Source organism: Oryzias latipes, chromosome 21 (genome assembly GCF_053564925.1).
Source record: "Oryzias latipes strain Hd-rR chromosome 21, Olatipes_Hd-rR_3.1".
Lineage (NCBI taxonomy): Eukaryota > Metazoa > Chordata > Actinopteri > Beloniformes > Adrianichthyidae > Oryzias > Oryzias latipes.
In genome coordinates this window covers 33,180,160-33,195,732 of record NC_136257.1, presented here as the reverse complement: position 1 = coordinate 33,195,732, position 15,573 = coordinate 33,180,160, and the positions used below count along the sequence as shown (strand labels likewise).

Here is a 15,573-nt window from a genome sequence, read left to right as displayed (position 1 = left end):
TGATGGATTAGTATTGGCTTAACCTTTGCAAAAACCAACATTTCTGTCACTGTTAGTGACATTTGTCCTCGTTATTAATTCTTATTTCTCATAACAGAGTTGAGTCCAAATACAAAGGAACTTTTGTTTGTTCAGGGGTATTATAAGAAGTTATCAAATCATCTAAACCTGTTTATGTGGTGTTGAAAAAAAGAGATGTTCAACAATTTTGGGTGATTTTGTATGCTCGCATAAACTTTTTTAAAACAGATTATTTTTGTCCTTTCAATGTTTTGTAAATAATAAAGAATTTAAATATTAAATAAAAACTTTATTCGTCCGTTTCTTTTCAAGGTGCAGACAGAAGCTTTTGAAAAAGATTTAAATCATTTAGACACATTTAAAAAAAAACACTATGCAGTATTATAATTCCTCAATACGAGGAGAAAGGTACATTTTAAATAACACAAAGTGCTTTAAACAAAACAAAAAAATCCTATTTTTCCTAAAATCCTCACCAAATTAAATCCAAAAATTCTCCCGATGATTCCAATTAACCATAAAAACAGAAACATAAGGCTTTTTCTATAAACCTTTAAAGAGACAATCTTGACAATAATTGACCTAACTAAGGGTTTAACAATAAATAGCTAAGTTGTTTTATCTCCAGTGATGGTCAGTATTGATTGTATAGGGCATCTTGTGGATCAGTGTTTTTCTTTTAAGGACCAAACATTTAAATCATTTGTTTTCCAGCCTTCCTCTCTTCTGTCTGCCTGTTTTCTTTAGCTCTCACACTTGACTTTGCTTGGTAATCATCACAGCTGTTGTCACGTTTTAAGGGTTAATGATACAAGTGATCCTCATTAACAAAGAAATCTCTTTAATCTCTCTGTTTAAACTACTATAATAATACATCTTACACACACTTTTCACTCTAACATAGGCCTGAAAACAAAAACATCAAATCATTAGTGTAAAAACAGGATTCTTATATTGAATACTCTTTCACTCTATTTTAAGATCTGGTTTCAAATTACTCCCGGAGAACATCAAATACCTGACTATCATATCAATTCTCAGATTTCTCAAAAAGCTATGTCATCCACAGTCACATGATTACGAGAAACTGGATTAACATGTCATTCCTCCAAGAAAAGTCAATATTTCACAGTATGTATCCACGTTTACTTCTTTAGCGTTTACTAAGCAGCTTTCTGTTTTCTCCTCCCACAGTGCAAGCGGGACAGCAGAAGCATGTCCTTCTGTTGGCAGAGGTTCTGATATTGACAAGGCTAATGCTGCAAATGTAATTAGTCTGTTTAAGAAGAACGGACTACAAAAGTAGCAGAATGTTGAAAACCTACATCATCGATCTCCAGAATAAGATTGATTATAACTAAAACATGTAAACTAGGATTTTCTGTCCATTAAAAAGTGATTAAATATTGTTCTTTATTATTGTGCTAGCCTGGACATCATTTGGTAGCAACAGAAACTTGTGGACATGCGTTGTTCCACAGTTTATCACAACAGTAGTAGAGAAGTAAATCTGCAATCATCCCTCACATTACAGCTGTTGTGTACCCAAATCAGCTTTACTTTTAACCTTCCCACCACAGTAACAGGGTTGTAGTTATTTCATAAGCAATCATCATATTTATTCGGACCGCTCACATATTAGACATTAACATAATTAGCCATTGTCGCATGTAATTTCCGATTTTAACCTCAAATCTAAAACATGAGATGCAAAAATGTTGGGACCACGATTGTCCTGTACCAGATCTGAGCCTGGACAAAGACCTGTCCAAAGCCTTGTCTTCATTTTCCCTGTGACACTCGCCATCAGCAGTAACACCTCAACAAGGCAAGTGTGTGCCCCTTAATGATGTCCTTTGAAATCAATAACAGGGACTCTAGCCATGCTCTGGCAGGGAGGGGGGGGCAGTGTACACTCACAAAGAACACACACAGACTCAAAGGGATTTTTAGACAGAGCTTTATTGGCAACAGGAGGGTAAGTAAAACCTGAAGATGTCTTAAGGACAAGCAGGGTTTCAGAGGTGGGGAGGCTGGCAAACAGGATTTCTCAGGATTCCTTGGAGGCAGCCAAGAAGACTTGTTAGAGGTGGGACGGGACCGAGTTTTAAGGCGGCCAAACTTCAGAGGTGCAAACAAGGATCTGCCAGTAAGTGAGAACTGCACCGGCTTGCTGTGATGCATGTGAGAGGAGTTTTAGGTGTGAAGGCTCGTCTCCAGAGGTGAAGTAGATCCACTCACAGCATACAGGCACAGCAGGAGGGGGAAACTCTGCATATGTTTACCTGCAAGCCACTAAGGTTTCTACAGATAAAAAAAGTACCATCAGCTGACTGAAAAAGAGTTTCTATAGCGAAGTCCTGGCAGAAACACAGTTTTTGGAAAAAAAAAGTCAAATATTGCACCAGAGCTTTTCTGGCAGTGTTCATGTTTGCTCCTTCAAAGCACGGTTTTATGAAGGAGCTTTATTACAGACTCAAGGTCCATTAACCACAATAAACACAAAACAAATCAAAGACTTAGGATAGAAGGAAAAAAATCATTCATAAAAGTATAAAAACAATTACATATTAATATAAAAAACTGTGAATCAACCAAGTATCATAAACTTAGAAAAAGACAAACTATTGCTGACTAAAAAACATAAAATAAAAAAAAGGCGACCGTACCAAAACCTCCAAATAGGGGACTGGTATCTAAAAGGGTTGTACCTTACATTGGTGAGACCTAAGATGATTTGTTAAATGAAATGTTCAGACGAACATTTCACCCTTTTTATGTCATCAGCATAGAAACAAAGGGTCTAGATGTCAGAATTTATGGTGATAAAGACGCGTTTCTTATACGATTTACCTCATTACACAATGCGCTGTGATTTGATGGCAAAAACGGAATCAAACAAAGATTCTGGAAAACTAATGATTGAAACACCTTTAGTTATGACAGATCAGAGAGACGTCCTTCTGTTACTTTCCCCACAGCATGTTCAATGACCCAGATTTGATCAGGAGCTCAGCTGAAATGAGGAACTCCGAAAGGGACCAAGGAGCCATCTTTAACATTACTTTAAGAACTGAAAAGTTTAAGACTGTATTAGTCAATTCAGGATTTTATCAAATTTGTGGAAAACAACTTCTATTCTAGTGAAAATTCTACTAAAATGCCCTGTGTGTTTGTGTGAGTGTCAAGTCTATTCAGACAAGCGTCCAGCAGTGAATTTGACGAACGTCAAATCAGACTTGCTCTAAGTGTGAATGCAGAATTCCGCTTCCTGTTTGACAATATTTTAAAAACCCAAGTAAATAGAGCCAGGACAGTTCACCAGATAACCCATGAGTGCCGGGCCCCAGGCCTGATAAAACACAGGGTTCTGTCAAGACGGGCAAACTCTTTGCCAAACCACCTGGCGACCCCTGAAGGGATATGCTGATCATTGAATCCTGATTTCAAAAAGGACCTTATTGGACATTCTTTGGTTTTCATCAGACCTGCTAGTCCTGAAAATGTGCACATTTTTGTAAAGTTGTTAGAGTGTATTGATGTCAAGATGGCTTTGTATCAGTGAAATGAAAGAGAATTTCATCTTGAACTGCACTTCTTTTTTTAATGCTCAAACTAAAGCAGACCTTTGAAATAATTACATCTATAAAATAATGATGATCATTTGTTTGTAGAAACATCTTCTACTAATCTTTTGGACGGAAGACTTTTCAGATGTGAGTTTGGCTGAATTTTCTACAGACCCTCCTTCACGGTTAGGAAAAACTCCTAAAAAAAAATCCGGATACTCTCAGCCTGTCAAAATTCCTTTCCTTTTCACACTTTGTGGTGAAATATTAGTGAATTACAAGACTGCACTTTCACCTCCGTAGAAAGCTGCAAGAAAGTTGTTCACACGCTGCATCTGTCAGTTGGCAGAGTCTGTTGGTGAGATACAGTCTTCAGGGCAAGCATAGATGCTACTGAAGCAACTCAGAGGCTTTTCAATAATGCAGATTTTTTTTCATGAGCTTTGACGCGTGTGCTCTTCAGCTTTCTGCAGTTTTTTTAGTTTTCGCAGGCTATATTTTACCCAAATGCTGTTTTGTAATTTAACTTGGATTTGTTTGTAATAGGAAAATGTAAAGCAGAAAAAAGTAATAAAGTTATAATGATGAAGCCAACAGTTTCTCAGAGCTGCTTGACATTCATGTTTGTGGAGACGTGGAAGCTGCTTACAGACACGGTTAATGGCTTCTTAGAGTAAAATGAAAAGTCCAAATTCAAGCTTGTTTCCAGTATTTTCTTTTGTTGAACTGGTTGAGAGCTCAATCTGCTGTTTGGTTATTAAAAAAGGGTTATTCATTAGGATTTGAGGTTTTTGAACGTTCCCAATCTTCACCAGAATGAAACCGTCTTTTTTTTTAATATACATTAGCTGTCGTAAAGTCATTTTCAGACGTGGTTTAAACTTCACATTTTCACAATAAAAAGGTATTTAACTCAAAAATCAGGATGGACCTCTTTAAATCACACCAACAGCAGTTAACGAGATGTGAGCTCGTGTTTTTCCAGACACATTTGTGCTTCCATCTGGTCATGTTTTTGTGTCTCACAGCTCATTTAAAATTGTTGCAAAAAGAAAAAAAATAAATCACAACAGATAAGTTTCAATTTGAAAATGATCAAACCAGAATAAAATATTTCAGAATTAGGGTCAAAAACGAGGCTGAACTACACGGTTTAGCATCAGTGAAGGCTTCCACTGTGTGTTAAAGCTCTCTGAAAAACAGAAGGCTTTACTTTCTGATCTCTATTGTAACAAATCAGTCATGCAGAGTCTCAAAGATGACTGAGGGTCAATCACAATCCCATCACACTTTTTAAAAGTCTGTGCTCTTGCAAGCAAACATCTGCTCACGAATACAAATGAACCAATGCTACACGTACTCACTTGCTGTTTCCTTTTGTTTCGTTGATTTAAAAAGTGTTTAATACCCTACAGTCAAAAGAGATAAGACTGGAAAAAATGTTAGATTTAGCCTCCATGGTCATTTCCTTCAAACAGCCAAATAGAATAAAGTTTCTGTATTGACTTTCTAACCACCAAACATTTCTTCCTAAACTGGAAAACACTTTTTTGTACATGCTGCTGTGAGACTTTAAGTTTATTTATGTGTCGATGTCCATTAAAAAAAAGAGCTGCAGGCAGCAAAACAGTGACATTTGTGACATTTAAGTGTTTTTTTCTCTTCAAAGTGTCTGAAACTCTAAAAGCTCAAACCCTTTGTGAGACTACGCACACACATGAGAGGTTGGAGTCAAATGTTTGACAGAGACTCTGCATTTGTATGTTGAGCTTTGAGCAGCAATGGCTCCAGGACATAGACGGCTTTCGAATTAGTTTGCTCTTGATTGTAATATCCTGTAATGTGCGCCTGAGGGCAACAATTGGCAGAGAGGGTGACCGGGATGGAAGGTCCATTAACCTGTTCTTAATGAGGCCTAAAATTGACATTCCTGCTTGTAAATGCCGTGTTTGCATTCACTCGAGCGTATCCAAGCAACCATGACGTGCATTTGAACTAATGGAGATAAAACTTGAGAAATCTGCAAGTCGGAGACCTGATTTTCCGCGCATTTTTAAAGCGGGGTGTGGGGGGGGCAAAGTCTGCTATATAATTTGCCGATGACTATTTTTACGCCTAGACGTTCTCACTGCCAAGTTTTGGCACAGCGGTGTGGCTGCCTCATGCTGGCAGGTATGTCAGGAGAAAAAGAGTGTGAGATTAGCAACTTATGAGAAGGGGGTGCTTCACAAAAGTTCTTTTCTGTTCTCATAAGGGAAACTGCTGTTCTGGTTCCTTCAGAGAGCAAACGCACACGACCATCACCATTCCTTGGTTGATCATTTTGGTTCTTACAGTAAGAAGCCTCCCAGCATTTACAGTTTTGTTTGCATGGGATTGAAGCGCAGAAATTCAGTTTCTTTCTCAGTTTGAAGCGGTAATGTGGAGCGTGGACAGTGTTGACAAACCTCACCGTAAAGGCCCAAACACTAACCTACACCACCTTGGTGTTTGAAAGCCACAAAGAACATGTTAGTGAAGCGCAGTACGTTTGTCTTTTCCTGTTAGACTCTGCATGAACAGCGGCATTTTAAAGATTAAGTGGAGTCTTGTGGGATCAGGGTCTTTAGCTTTCACTCATCATATCATATCAATGTAAATGAGTGGGAATCAGGAGCCGCAAAAGGCTGGCCACCTGAAGGCTGTGTTTCGGCATGCTCATTCTGAAGATTTTTCACAACAGGAACTTGTGACAAATGTCATGACTTTTTCTAGCACCTTTGAAGGGTACTGTGAGTTTATTTCAGCTACAGCCCCTGCCAGCCGGTCCAAATGCTGCTAACAGTGACCAGAATACCTCTAAAGTCTTTAGCATCCAAGTTTGAAACATGAACAAACTCTGCAGTAACGTTTTCTACTTCTGCAGGAATGCTCTCAATTCTTTTACAGACAGTTAGTGCTGTTCACTTGATACGTGCGCACTCCTTGCTGCAGCCTGACTGTGAGGAATCAGACAATCATTGTGACATTTGTGTGGACATCATATGGACACTTGCAGATCAAGGGCACAACGGCGTGCGTGCAGCTTTGCACCATGTCAGGAGCCAGTACTCGCACCCTACCAATGACGAAAGCGCGGTGTAAAGACACCTCAGGACAGCATCACCTGGCCGTCGTGAGTGCCTGCATATACCGATACCCTTACCACACGCCTGGCAATGGTATGTTCCATTTTCATGTTGTCCGTTGAGATGGCTGTAGAGTCACCCGTTCGGGTCAAGCGCTGGACGGGTCCATGAGACTAAAGCTTCAGACGGTGTAAAAGCATTCAGGCGCTTCTGCTCCTGTGGCATGACCAACAAACCCACAAACACTGTCACATTCACACTACAACCTTGACTGAAAAAAAGGACTGTTGATTCTTTTAAAGCCTGTAAGAAGGAAAGACTAAACACACTCTCACTAAAATTAGCCGTAATTGTTGCTGCCAAAACATGGTACTTACTGGCTCTCTTTTAGGCTACAGAGTACACAAGAATCTTCATGCGGTGAGAGACAAATTACGCTGTCATCTCCATTTCCTGCTCATCAACCTCGTCTAGAAGCTTTGTTTTTTTAGCTCTTAGACATCAGCTGTCTGTGAGATCTGGGTCAGAACTAGTAAAGGGGTTTTTATCTTTGCTACAGTACCACAGTACCTGGGAGCTACAGCGGATTCCTCCTCTTTGTGCTCCGGTTTAATATCTGGAGGCTGGTTTGTGGCTTAAACTCGTGAAAGATCTCAGACAACAGTTCAAGCCGTGAAACAGTGAGACGTCCATCATGAGACGAGTGCTTCTGCGCCGTTTCCACACTCGCAAAATCAACCGGATCAATAAGGTTAATGTTAAATCCCCCGAAAACCCATCAATCAATATGGAATGTTGCACATTTGAGGGTTTTTTCTCAGCATGGAACCATAGTTCCCAGCGGTTCCCAGCTGCCCCCCACCCCACCCCCTTCTTTCAAGCAATGCTGGCTCTCTAATCCTTGAAAGTCTCTTGCTTTTTCTCTATTGTCCTGAGTCCATATCTCTTGGCACAAGAATGAGGGCCCCTTGAAGCTACAAAGCACCAGCATGTTTCCATTTGCCTCTCATAAAATGTAAATGTAAAGAGACAAAGTTGGGTATTTTGATCCCAGTGACATGGTAGGCTGCCAGTTCCTTTAGCCCACAGTCAGCTTACATGTTTTTGTTTCATCATCTTCTTTTTATCAACCTTTTTTTGACAAACGTGAAGTTTATTATTTTTTTACACCTAACAAATGCTGCTGTACGGAGCCCTTAAAGCACGTGTCAAACTCAAGACCCGGGGGCCAAATGTGACCCGCCATGTCATTTTATGTGGACCGCAGAACGTAAAAGTTTTTAATTTCTTAAAATAAAAAATTAAATTAGTGTGTATTTATTCATATCTAGGGGATAAAGTACTAAAAACTGGTTGAATATGTATTTCTTTTGTAAGTGGCCATGGTATAAGCAGGTTAATGACATTTGAAGTGTGCATTATCAGAAATTCGCGAAAGCAACCGGTTCAGGCTTCCACATTAATTTCTAATAATGCACACTTTGAAGGGGCATTGACTCTTACTTAATTATATTGTACTTCAATAAATGAGCCTGAGTACTAAGCTTGAATTTGTTTTGTGACTCGATAAAAATGCCTGTAACCTCATTACGTTATTTTGACATTAATGAAGCTTGAAATTTCATATTCAAGTCAAAGAAATCGAGACCAATCGTATTCACAACAGACGTGTTTAACGTAAAACACTAAACTTACTTACCTTAACGTAAAACCTGCATTTATATATTCTTTCCAAAGTTGCGCACAAACTTCATCTATGAGCACACATTTCATTTTGACAGTTATTGTACATCACACGGGAGCAACAAAACTTTAAATTATTCCTTGAAAAGAAAAGGCTACTGAGGAGAAAGTGGCCTCTTGTGTGCGGGGAGGATGGCGCGCAGTCATGTCGTCTTTTGTTAATAAAAGCAAAAGCTCATGATAAAGCAGTTGTCTCATTATTTCTCAACTGTAGATAAGGCAGTGAGAGTTGGAGGGATAATTGTGTTTGTCTGAAACTGAGGGTCGGTGCAGAAAGGTCAGCAAACGATGTGAACACAATGCTCTGACATTTAAAACTGAGGGAGTCTCAAAGGTAATGATAACCCAGCAGAAGAAAACTGAAGGACAGTTATAAAGTCCACAAAGATAATTACAGTGTTGTTGGATAAATTATTGTTGGGGAGAATAAAAGTCAGCCGAAAAGCAACTGGAAAGCAAACACTGAGTGGATGGGAGTCACGGCAACAGTTTGGTACCTGAGTGCAAACACAATAGTCCATGGTCACTTCTGCTTTCTCCTGGTTAGGGTTGGGTTCTGTTTGGATTTTATCTAGTGCCAAACTTGTGTTTTTGAAACAGTTCCACTGTCTGAACAATGCTCACACAGGTGCTTCAAAAAAGTAAATCAATAAAAGAATGCAATTTTTCGCCCCCTGAAAATGTTCACTTTGATTGAGGCAGTTTTTCAGGGTGAAGGAGTGCGCTTGAAGGCATCTAAGATTCTTTATTTTCGTCTTTCTGACTGTCAGCACTGCAGCGCTGTATCTCCGCTTGTATCTCTGAACGCTCATCGCCACGGCGACCGTCTCTTTTCACTCTGATCCATCAGGTCCCTGAAACAGAATCTTTTACTCTGAGGTACAAACATTCGCCTTGGGCATTTTGACTGAAATGTCACTGCCACGCCCATTCTTATGAGCCCGCCCACAATCGCTGGACAAGTACAATGATTGGCTCTAATTGTAAAAACCGAATAGAATTCAAGTGATTGACATGCCCAAAACAAACCACCAAAATCTGCATGTTTTTATACCGTACCGGGAGCGCTGCCAACTTGGCACTGAGCTTTAGTGATGGTTGCTGGAGCCCATCTCAGCTGTTCTGGGTGAAAGCAGAGAACGCCCTGGACGGGTCTGCATCACACAGAAGAATCAAAGAACAGAAAAAAAAGACTTTGCCTCACTGCAAAAGAGGAGAAGTTCAATTCAAATTTTAATAATTCATATTTGGATCTTACGCCATTACAACAGATGTTAATAACTGCCTTCCTGTGGTTTTTATTAATAAATTTATTTTTTTCCTCATTGTTTCCAAATTGAAATCCCTTCAAATCTATGGTTGTCCCACTGTTTGGATATATGGGACTTTCCAATTAATACTAAACTAACATTTCGAAGAACTGCTGAAAAGAAATCACCACTGAATTAATAAATGTATCTCAAATATATGTCAAATTTCTGCCATGCTTCCAGGAAATGTGCACTACACAGGATAATCTGATAAATAAGAGAAAAGCTGTGTAACATATTTTGATTCAAAGTTTAATTTGAGGCATATTCAGTATTTTTGCATTGTGCATGTTGGTTGTGCTTTACCTTAATCTATTAATAAGGAAAAAAGATAATAAGTTCAAAAACATTACAATCCAAATAAAGCAACATTTCAATATTTCTATTTTGCAGACCCCTTTGTTTGTTTTCTTTTGTAACCCAAAGTTGTAGCTGAAAAAAAACTTTAGTTTAGTCAAATCACTGCTCAGGGTTATACTGTATTTTAGGAATTGCAGTTAAAAGCGACATCTATTTAAACTCTGCCCCTCCTTCAGAATAAAAGTCTCCATTTGGTCTCAAAATGCTGGGACACTTTGATTCCTTTTCCTTTAACAGCACCTGAGTTTCCAAGATGTAAAAAAAAAAAAACAGACTTGTCATCATCACTTATCACCAAAAGCAGGGCTTTAATTTCACCCATGATTTCCTTTTTTGCGCATTTTCCCTGAATAATTGTCTTCTTACAGTTCCAACCATGTCTGGCCATCTTCTTCAGGCTTAGCCAGCATCAGCATCAGCATCAGCTCCATCTCCATCCTACCCACCCACACATCAGTGCACACGACCCCCCCCAGTGCATAAACAGGTATTTTCCAGAGGAACATTCGTGGCTTAAGGGTCCAGGTGTCCCTGCACCTGCTGACCCATTCTATCAGCCCGCCTCAGCCACCAGACCTCCTTAAAATTAATCCTGACACACTGTTGTGTAATTCCTCTTGGTCACACCGATGCCGCCGACCCACAATCCCCTTTGGTTCTGCAGAAGTTGGACCTCAGTCACGCTCACCTGCATGCTCCGGTCCCGTGGGGCTGAAATAAGGGGGGAGTCAGGGATTACAGCCAGTGTTGCGTTAATTATTAGATTTCTTTAATAAGGGGGGAGGAAGGGATGCCAGGTGGAACAGCTGCACCCAACAAATCCGATTATTCACAACCAGCTTACTTCTTCTCTTTTTGGTTCCCGATTACCTCTCTGTCTTTTGTGCTGGAGATTTTCAGCATTATTTTAGCTTTGAATGGTCTAAGATCGAGGGATTTTTTGCAGAAACCCTTAACGAACAGTTTTCAGAATTTCCCTACAATTGTTTCCTGCTAGTTTAGAGTTTCCAGAGATCCCTGGTTTTCGTCTATGCTAAAATATTTATGGCATGAAAGAAAATATTCAGTGAGAATTGTGTGGCTAACAAGAAAATCCTGTCATTTTGTTTCAAGCAGCGAATCTGCCTTTCACTCATCTTTCTGTGAGAGGAAAATGTGCTCAACCTAAATGCTGCATGAATATCTGGCTGTGAAATGTATCACCTTTTATTGAAGCAGGGTTTTCTTAAATATCTGAACATGCCAGTGAAATGGCATCAGCGTCTTTGAATCTGTTTGATGTCCTGTATTTTCTAAAAAAGAAATAACAATATTTCTGGAAACAGTTTTTGATTTTGAGCAGAGCTATCAAAGGATTTTACAGATTTAGTGAGTTTAATCCAGGATTTTCTAGAGGAGTGTTGGAGTGAAAATCTTTGTGTAAGGATCTTTGATGCAATTAGGATGCCCTCTACAACTTGTGGTTGCATTATGTTTGTTTTTATTCTTTACAAACCGTATTTATGCAGTCATTCAAAGAGGGAGGACTTCCCGGTCGACACTTCTCAGCTCCCAAAAGAAGGAAACATTTCTTGAAATCAGTCAAAAAGCAGCAAAAAAGGAAAAACAAATCCCTACAAAGATCTAAAACCAATTCCCCGTTTCTTTTGGCCTGAATAAAAAAAGATGCGGCTGGATGGTATCTTTTAAGCGGTTTTTCTGTGGCTGGTCTGCATGGAAGCATCTTATTTAAAATTCTCCCCTGTTGCTATCAATGTTGTGACCCTGTCAGCTTGCTTAACTAACCATACAGCTGCACCTGCAGCACACGGAGGCAGGGCGGAGGAGCGGCGGCTCGCTCTGTTCCGAGCCGCCGTGATAAACGTCCAGCTGATTGGGTTGACACCCCCGGTTCAGGAGCAGCTGCTTTGGGCAGCAGGGCTGTTGGAGGAGTGTGCGGCAGTGTGCGGATACCTGCTATCTCTGTCCGATACTGCCACACACACACCGTATCTCAACACACCGGAAAATGATTTTTTTAACCACATTTGGAAAAAAGAAACCATCTTTGTGGATGTTTGATTGTTGGTATAGCAGCTGAGATCCACATTAGTCCTCTTTGGAAAGAGTTTATTTATGTATCATATGTCACATCTCAGCACTGCAAAAGCTTCTGGAATGGCTGGATTTGTTTTTGTTTGTTTGCTTGAACCTGGATTATGTGACATAAACCCATTTGGAACACTTCTTGATTCAGTTTCTCTTTTGGCTGCTTTAGCGAAAAGTGCAGATTCTGGTTTATGGAATGGAATATTTGAGTTTAGAAATCTGTGAAATATTTAGGACTAATTTAAGTGATATGGAAACTATGAGTCAAATAAAACTTTCTGATTTGACTAAACTGCCCAAGAACTCTAATGCACAAATAAAACGTCTGCTTAAAAAATATTATGTAAAGTAAAAAAAAAAAAGAGTTTCATTAGAGATATTGCTCAAAATAAGATGTTTTTCAGATCCATCAACTCAAAAAGTAACTCAATTTAGCAAGTGAAACGGGACATAAAAGGCAAAAACACTTGTCAAATTTTGTTTTGTCAGTGTTTTAAATCAATTAATTTTTTAAGCTACAGATCAACACATCAATACACGCCCTTAAAGATAAAAGAAAATGTCTTCAGACTTCAATAAATTAAAGGAAACTCCAAGTTTTTGCAGCCATTGAAAGGCTTTGTCTTGGTGCCAGAATTTACTTCTGTAATTGGAGCGCAGCGACAGGCCAGACAACGCGTCGTCATAAATCAGCGATGTGGAAGACGTTTCTTCCCGGGCTGAGCTCAAAGGCAGCGGTCAAAGAGGAGGAGGCGACACTGTCACAGCTGTCAGTCTGATGACGAAGAGGATGTCAGCGGCTTTTCATATTAGGACAAGAAGTTACTTTAAAATTATATATATATTAGTCATTTAGATTTACGTTTGTAGACAGTTTTGAATCAATCATAAATTCATGAAATGTAACTTTTGCTTTAGTCAATACTGGGCTTTGTGTCCATCAAGGAGCTGTTTGTTAATACATGAGATACATAGATGATGTGGTTTGATGACTCCTCCTCCTCAGTCTGATTCATGTGATTTGGGTTTAAAGAGGAACCGGAAGACGATCAATATTTCTTCACCACTTAAAGTTCAGAGAAAAAAGTCGTTAGACCCTATCATTAGATTCTTGGCAAAGTTGGTAAAGTACAGCCATTTGTACTGTTTAGCAAAGAGCATGCAGGTTTTCTAAATGCCAAGATGTCTTTTGCCCAAATTCCTTTAAATTAGTCCGCTCTCATGTTCCAAGTATATGCAAATTCGCTTTTCCTTGCATCACAATCAGCTGATTTACGATGATTGCGTAAACGGTCGAAGAGTTGCAGTGTTTAAGGTTTAAGCTTTAGTCCCCACTGCCGTAACAGGTGGATTCGTGAAATTAGATGCATGCAGACACCATGTGTGCAGCATTTGGCAGTAAGGAGCCAGTACTTTGATCTTACTAATGACTAACAAGCTTAAAGATGTAAGGACACCGTACAGCAGCATCACCCGTACATTTCAACTCCGTACAACTTACGTTGTCGTTACAAAGACTTACGATACACCTACCTTATAGGGCGGTAGAGTGTCCGCCCTTTTACTCGAAGGTTGTGAGTTCAAATCCAGGCCGAGTCATACCAAGGACCCATTGGCTACCTGCTTGACACTCTGCATTAAGGGGTTGGATAAGGGGATTAAACCACCAAATGGTTCTGAAACATGGCTGTTTCTGCAGCTCATGGCTCCCCCAGGGGACGGGTCAAACACGAAGCACAAATTTCACCTGTGACATTTAACTTTTTTAACTGGTGTGAATGAACCTGACTGGCCTGCACAGAGTCGTGACCTGAACCTGATAGAACACTTTTGGAATGAGAGAATTAGAGGAGACTTTTCCAACAATGCGCTTTTGGAAGAAAACACACTCCTCAACCTTGTGGATAGCCTTCCCATAAGAGTTGTAGCTGTAATAGCTGCAAAAGGAGCAACAACATCCTATTGAACTATATGGGTTAGGAATGGGACGGCACTTTACTTCATATGTGAGTCAAGGTAGGTGAGCCAATACTTTTGGTAAGATGGTGTGTTTTTATTCCCTGTAACTGAGATCTCCAAGAGCAGCTCCGACTGCATACACTGTAAGCCACAGAGTGAGAGAGGAGAGTGAAGCTCATTCAGGGCTGAACACTTTTAATTTAGCTCATTATTATGTTGATAAAGCGGGTCTGGCTTTATGGCCACTCCGTTAGCGCTGGTTATTCTTATGCGTTTAGCCTTGGTTAATGTCATTAAAACAATGTCCGCTTATGTCACCTCATCCTTCTTTCATGAGCAAAGTTGTAAGGGAGAAGAGGGGTACATTAACGGTTGGAAGGAACTCATTCTTCATCGTATCCGTTTTAAATTCTCAGCTGGAGAAAGAAAAGTGCTGCTGCAGACAGAAAGTCAATGTGAGCAACAATAGAAAATGTCCCTTAGAGCCTTAAGGAAGGAAAACTGGAGTAATTGGGATCTGTGAAGTTTGGGCTGTGAACAGGTGAGGACGGGGACCAGTCAGCTCAGAGAAGAGGAGCATATATAAAGGGATGGGGCAGAAAGGCGGGGGTTTAATGGGTTTAGTTGGCGGCAGATGTGGTCTTTGCCAGAGGGTTGACAGGTAATCTCAGCGTATTGTAGGAAACTCTCTGATGTTTCTGTCACAATGTGACTCAAGGAATAAAAATCAAATCACTGTTTGCAGAGTTGGGTTGGATTTCACAAATGACACCTGAGGCTTTGGTATTAAAACACTGACGGTTTTGTCCCTCTCTGATATACGGGATTCCTTGGAAGCACGGTAGCTCTGGTTTCAGCTGAGATGAAGCCAGAAAGTCTCACTTCCATCATCTTTAGATTTATTTTCAAGTTTCCATTGGTTTTTAAATTATGATTATGCCTTTTTTTGCCAAATTAAATAAATAACTGTCGTTTTCTAGGACATGGCGGATTGAGTTGGCGGCGGGACTTTTGGTGCAAAGCAACCGGACCGGAAGTTCATGTCACGCCCCCCTCCCTACCCAGTGCAGTCAAAGAATACTCTTTTTTTTTGGGGGTGGGTTTGGTCCAAAAAGAAAAATTTAAGTGGCGACCCTAACAGTTACCCCCCCTCCACACCAACCCTAACAGTTACCCCCCCTCCACACTGCCTCAACTTTACATTAGCAGTGCAACAAAAATGGCGAGCAATATTGGAGCTATTCAGCCGTACAGTTTTAGATCCAAATTCCTGCTCAGACGAGGAAAACAAGGACCTTCATTAACTGTTTCTTGTATTTTATCTACTGCATATATGTTGTATGGCGACCTTGAGTGCTCAGAAAGGCGCCTTATAAATAAAATGTATCATCATTGTTATTATTATTCATACCATCT

General features: G+C 39.9%; 1 protein-coding gene across 3 annotated transcripts in view; it reads left to right on the top strand.

Moving 5' to 3' along the window:
• Positions 1-15,573, top strand: part of thsd7ba (thrombospondin, type I, domain containing 7Ba) — a 222,354-nt gene that overhangs the window by 39,352 nt on the left and 167,429 nt on the right. The window lies entirely within an intron of this gene.